Raw genomic sequence first — 6519 nt, forward strand, 5'->3', positions numbered from 1 at the left:
TTAGCTGGGAGATGTATTTTCCTCTTTAAACTGCTAAATCGATTTACGTCAATTTCAGGATATTTCTCTTATATGCGAGATCTGTTGTTCACCTTCCTAGGACCGGGGGATCCTAGCAGCAGCATCTCTTTACGTCGCGTCCTACCGGGGCTGTGCGCTGCTAACTGCTTACTTTGTATCCATCAAGGAAATAACTTATATGGGTTTGAGAATAGTTTCCTGTCATCTAACGATGATTCATTCTTAAATTTGGTGAAATATCGGGTCAAGGGAAGCACAACTTGGTATCGTTAGACTATATTGCTTGTAGTTTTAATTTTCTCCCTTAACCTCTACGTAATCGCATATTCGTGCTTTATGCATTTTAGGTGTTCTAAAGTGTATATCCAGCAGCAGCCACTAACGTTGATGTATACGTAGAGTAGGTGAATAGAAGAAAATACACCCTCAGAGACACAGGCGCTCATAGAATAGGATTAAAGTCCTTAGCGCGGCAATAGGCAAAGCATGTAGGACCTTTGGTGGTAATAATGTCCAATTACCCTTCTAATAATGATCTGTGATGTTAAAAAAAAAGTGTACGGGACAGGGAGTAGCTATTCAGAGCAACTACATGTGGACACTACCGAATGCCTGAGGAGGTGGTTGGGAGAAGCGGGGGTGGGGAGTGGGTGCTGGGAGTATTGATTCCCCAGTCACTACGATACAAGAGCCCAACGAGAGGGGATGTGGATGTTGAGGGGTAAGGGGGGGCAGGGGGAGGTTCAGGGACGGTGGCTGTCTGTTGAGGGAAAGGGGCGAGTGGGATGTGGAGCGTAGAATTAAAGGTAGAATCTGGAAGATAGAACGGGAAGTCAAGTATGAAAGTGGAGAAGGAAATTATATAAGTCCAGAGCTTTCGTCGTCAAGGAAGGCACTTTTGTTTTTTTCAAATTACATATAATCTCCCGTTGTCACTTGTTTACAAGAGGGTCGAAAGTCACTCTAAACAGAGATGCTCAGTTGTCTCCTGGCTGATACGGTTAGGAAGGACAGTCTGTTACATCGAATTAACGAATAAATTGCTAACGACGACGGCCTAACTGTAGGTTCCAAAGGAGTAACGGTTTGGACTTAGAGATATCATTGTAGTACTGAGAGATCTAGGGCTCTTCATTTGAATCTTAAGTGTCGCTGTAACTTGGAAAAATACAATCACATCGTTTGAAACCCTCTAGGTGTCAGTGTATGAAAACATTTCAAGCTCTCAAACAACGTGGTATTTACTTTTTCAATTATTATTTATTGTATAATTATTATTTATTATCATTTAGGGTTATAGGTCAGTTTTCAGGCTAAAATGTTTGCATTTACTCACTCAAGATCTCCAAAAGTATAATAGGCGAGAAGGGCTTTGAGCTTTGTAATGGAAGTCGGGACTCATTACGTTGAGATGGGGAAACGGTCACTTGTAGAGGGTGGGGTATTTTCCCTCTTCAATTTGCTGAAGGCGTTTGCTTTTAACTCCTTGAAAACCCAATCGTTCGTACGGACACTGCCATTTCCCTCTTAATTATTTCGACAAACAATATCTCTTGTAGTCTATGACATCAACAAGCTCTCAATAAGACATAAACTGAAACGTTTACAAAACTGCCATTTCGTTCTGTAATATTGGTGTATCTTCCGTCAAAATACAGATGAAATGTAGTTATTGTTATTAAAGCTTATGTACTTCTCTTCTATACTCAACTTCATTTGCATGCCAGCTGCAAAGGTGTGAAGGAATTTCAGTCTATGTTATTTGGAATTTGGAGAATGAAAGCATCCGAGACCAATACAAGAAACTTTCACTGGAAGGAAGTACGATATCCGCGGGCAGAGAGCAGGGAAACTTTTCCTCCGATTCATTTGATTGAATTTTTATTTCTTTCAATTTCTGATACTCTTGCTTAAGGGTCTTTGCAGCGTCCCCTCGGCCCTTAGCTGCAAACACTTTCATTCATTTGACTGTATATTCATTCGTGTACTCGTTCTTCCATCTTGCTATCAACCCTATCCGATCAATAATTGTTTCATAATGCAACTGCGACACTTTTCAAAACGTTCTACTCTACTTCCCTTTTTTCGCTGAATGACATCATAGATCCCAGTGTTTGGCCTTTGGCCAAAATCCTATATTCTATTTTATTCTATTCTATTGGTTTCATTTAATCTCGATTTCCTGACATTCTGTTTTTTTTTTCTTTATTTGTAATAAGTCAAGCACATACGCCAGCACATATTTTCCCACATAGTTTTTCTCTTTTATGGGGGTTACTCCAAAAGGTTTTAGCGTATTGGCTCGCAACTTGTCTCCTTAGCTGAAATGGCAAGTTCAGTGACCTCTGCCCCGGATACTTCTAGCTAGAATCAACTCGCTGTTAGGTGTTTTCTTCGATACCTCTGTCAACAAGTACATAATGGTACTTACTGGGAAGAGCCAATGACATTTTCGACTTTGAAGATCCTCTGGTAGCGCATACACACACTCACACAAAGATAATATATATTATATTATATATATATATATATATATATATATATATATATATATATATATATCTATATATATATATATATATATCATATATATATATATATATATATATATTTGTGTGTGTGTACGTAGTGTATGTATCTCTATGAGAGAGATAGAGAGGGAGGGGCGTTTTACTGTCCTTCCTGACATGATTAAATCAAGATTTTTTTATTACTCTTCCTTAATATTTATGTTATAGCATCACTGATTGCATATGTTATTCCCAGTTGGTGAAGTATTAATTATAATAAATTTCTATCCTCCCGCATATTGCACATTTCTGCATATTTTTATTGTGTGTAATTACAAGAACAGTTAACAAATGATAGTCATGATTGAGAACAAACAGGTTTTCTTATTTTTAAAATCGGACCGCTCTTTCTACCAAACGATGACATCGATTTCATCTTTTTGATGAAGCAAACGAAAACTGGTTCTAACCTTGAAAAACGGATTTCTGCAAGTCAATCATGCGCGCTATAATGGCAGAAAATATTGTCATGTATATTTTCTCGTTTATTTTTGCTGATTTTTTTTATTGTGTTAATTCTAGGTTTTGACATTTAAGTGACTATTAGATAATTGCTAGCTTAAGGAGAAAAGTCGTAGCCTTTTCCAAAATAAATAAAATTTTAAGAAAGACTACTATGTGAAATTACTATGACTGGATAAACTACTCGTCAACTAATTAGCTTACGTGTGGCGCACTATTAAATAAAATTATTCCAACAGCAATGAATTCCGAGTTGTGACTTTGCTTGTAAGATTAGTTTTATAACCCTTTGAAGAAGGGGCTTTCCGAATCTGTCTGTTTGAGGAGTCCTCACCTGAAACATTTATTGGTTTTGTTTATTTTACTTTCCTTTGTAAAAGTTGAACTTATAAGCTTTTGTAAAGATTATTTTTTTAAAGCAATTACACCCTTTTTCTTTCATTCGATTAAGCATCAACACTTATTTTGCTTATTGGAAAATTCACTCCTTTATTTCCATAGAGACTTCATAATCTGTGCGTCCTCCCTGCTACCATCCTTGCTTCGCCTACTCTTGATACATTTTGCTCATATCCAACCATCATTTTCTTGTATGTATGCGTAAATATGTGTGTGTTTGTTCCTAAAAGTCTTCGTGTAATTACGTATAGACAGGGCAAGTACTAATAGCTACCTGATTAATGGTATTGATTTTGAAGCTGATTTCAATACATCCCTTTCATAAAGTTAAAGTATAACTCATTGTGTTTTATTTGCTTATTGAACACCACCTGTGAGAGCACTCTTTGCTCTTTAAGCTGTGGGTTTTTGCTACTCACGATTATTCTCGTGGATAAAACGAGCTATTTTTTACGTTTCGTATCAGCCAATTAAAACCTTTAACCTTTGAATTGACTTTTGTTGGGGTTTTGAATCAAAGGTTCTTTCTATTATGTGCAAAATAATCCCGAGTTCAACTTGTGCTCTTTTTTACTTGGGAATGGATTTAGATATTATCTTTTCCGTTTCTAATGATCAACGTTGACTCCCAGTAACTGAATCGTATTCCAAATTTAGGATGCTTAGACATTATTCGCTTTTTGTGCAGAGGCATAAATTTTTTGAAGTTTACTTTAGAATGTTTGTTATAAATTAGTTTCATCTTTCATTTCCCATATATGTTTTATCTTCTATTTCCCTTTAAAACTTCCTATTGATAATACAGACTCTGTTAACTTTCGCATCCAGAGCCGTAGATACACACACACACACACACACACACATATATATATATATATATATATATATATATATATATATATATATATATATATCTATATATATATATGTGTGTGTGTGTGTGTGTGTGTGTATGTATGTATAGGCCTTGGTATGTACGTATATTACCACATTACCGTGCCATTTTATATCCAAACATTAAGCTACAAATGTCGTTTGATATCCAATTCGGCTACTTCGGGAGTATCACCGAAGGGGAATTATACTAAGTGATAAATGGATTGCTACCTAAGTGACTCGAGCACCTGGTAGTACCATCAGAGTTTTCCAACTAACGTTCATAAACATCTGGCCATCAAGAGAGGTATAAGTTAATGCCAACTCTGCCATACTTATACCCATTGAGTGCTGGGATTTTTTACTTTGCATTGGTATCAAGCCACCCCCACTATGGCAGGCAATTGGTATGTTTGGAACACTTAGATATTCTATAAGCTGCAAATATCATTTAATATCCAGGGAGTATCACCGAAGGGGAATTGTAAGTGATAAATGGATTGGTACCTAAGTTATTCGAACACCCGACAGTACCCACTAACGCCTTACAGCCGACGTTCATAACCATTAGGCTATCAAGGGAGATATAAGTCAGTGGTGAACATAAACAATGCTGTCATGGTGCTGGTGGGTTGATTGCTACGCTAATTACAAATTCCCGCACTCTACAGGTATATGAACTGCAGAGTTGGCATACACTTGTACCTCTTTCGATAGCCTAATGGTTTTAAACGTCGACTCGAAGTCGTTGGAGGGCACTGTCGGTAGTTTGAGTCACTTTGGTATACCAAGCCATTCATCACTTACAATTCCCCGTGGTGTTACCCCCAAAGTAGCTCGAACTGAATATTAAACGACATTTGTAGCTTGCATGTATATAATATTCAAGGCAATATATTTGCATTGTCACCGTTTTCATTAAAATATTAAGCTTCTTCTGTAATAGATATTTTACGGCACTAAAATTAATATTGTTAGGTTTGGTCGTTGTATGATTTAAACGATCGTGTCAGGGTTGTTTGCTGTTTCTCCTTCTCTCCATTATTTTCGGCAGTTTGGCGAGTTGACGTCTCGGTGAGACGAGCAGAGTTAGTCAGGTGTTGGAAAGCAGATCGGCAGGTTCCGGACAATGTTCCGTCCAGAACACAACAGCAGCAGTTTTGGAGGATCACCTGGTTGCTTGGGATGGATTTTGGTGCAGCAGTTGTCAACCGCTGAGCAGGGCTCAATTCAGTTCTGAGGACGAGGTGGGGCTAAGTCATAGTCCCCTGTTGAGAAGAGGTATTCTTCCATGGCAGCTACGAAGCTGTCGCATCGAACATTGTATTGTTCGATGGTCGGCCTTGCGGATCTATGATTTTGGTTCTTGCTGCTTATGTGGCATCATAATCAGTTTTTTTTATGTACAAGTGTATGGTTCTTACTTGGCATGCTGTACCTTAAGTATTTTTCGGTGAGCAAGTGTATGGCTCATATTAATGTGTTATAGTTATTAAAAAGCAAGTGTGGCTCTTTTAGTAATGTTTTTTAAAGAATTGGTATTGCTGATGCTTCAAGTAATCGTATATTGGTCTATTATATTCTGTATTGCTGCTGTTTTAAGTAATTATGTTGGTCTGCTCTGCTTAATTTTAAAGTGATACTGAAGGTTTTGATTATTTGTATTTTGAGAATCAATCAATTTGGTGTAACGTGATTATTTATGATCCCTGTGCTTTCCAAAACCTGAGGTCATTTGTACATAATGTATACTTACATAATAAATTAGGTATGAGCTTTAAAGTTATTTTCTTTGGCTCCCCCCTCTTTGGTTATTAGTCCATCAGTCTACTCCAGTCCCATACTCTGTATATTTTTAAGAACCTGTTTCATCACATAGAAAAATTACCATAATTTAAGTTTCTGTTGGCAAAGTCTTACTTCATTTACTACGATAAAAATAGTTTAGCTCACAGAAAATATGAAATTATTCATTACAAACTCTTGCAGTTCTTTCGATAAAGCTAAAATGTACTGGCGAAATTGTAGTTGAGTATCTTTTTGGAGTTCTGAATTTTACTATCATCGGCAATATATGGATGAAAATTCAAAATTCTATAGAAAAACTGAAAATATTAACCACATATATATATATATATATGAATTGCTTAAAATTTCCCTGTAATATATTTCGGCGTCAGGGAATCGCTAA

General features: G+C 36.7%; 1 protein-coding gene across 3 annotated transcripts in view; it reads left to right on the forward strand.

Moving 5' to 3' along the window:
• Positions 1 to 6110, forward strand: part of LOC135217483 (uncharacterized) — an 817028-nt gene extending 810918 nt beyond the window's left edge. For all 3 annotated transcript variants that reach the window (XR_010315146.1, XR_010315147.1, XR_010315145.1), the window contains one exon: positions 5383 to 6110. The gene's annotated coding sequence lies outside the window, so the exon portion shown is untranslated. The remainder of the gene's footprint in view (positions 1 to 5382) is intronic.
• Positions 6111 to 6519: the final 409 nt, after the last annotated feature.

The sequence above is a fragment of the Macrobrachium nipponense genome, chromosome 7, assembly GCF_015104395.2.
Source record: "Macrobrachium nipponense isolate FS-2020 chromosome 7, ASM1510439v2, whole genome shotgun sequence".
Classification (NCBI taxonomy): domain Eukaryota; kingdom Metazoa; phylum Arthropoda; class Malacostraca; order Decapoda; family Palaemonidae; genus Macrobrachium; species Macrobrachium nipponense.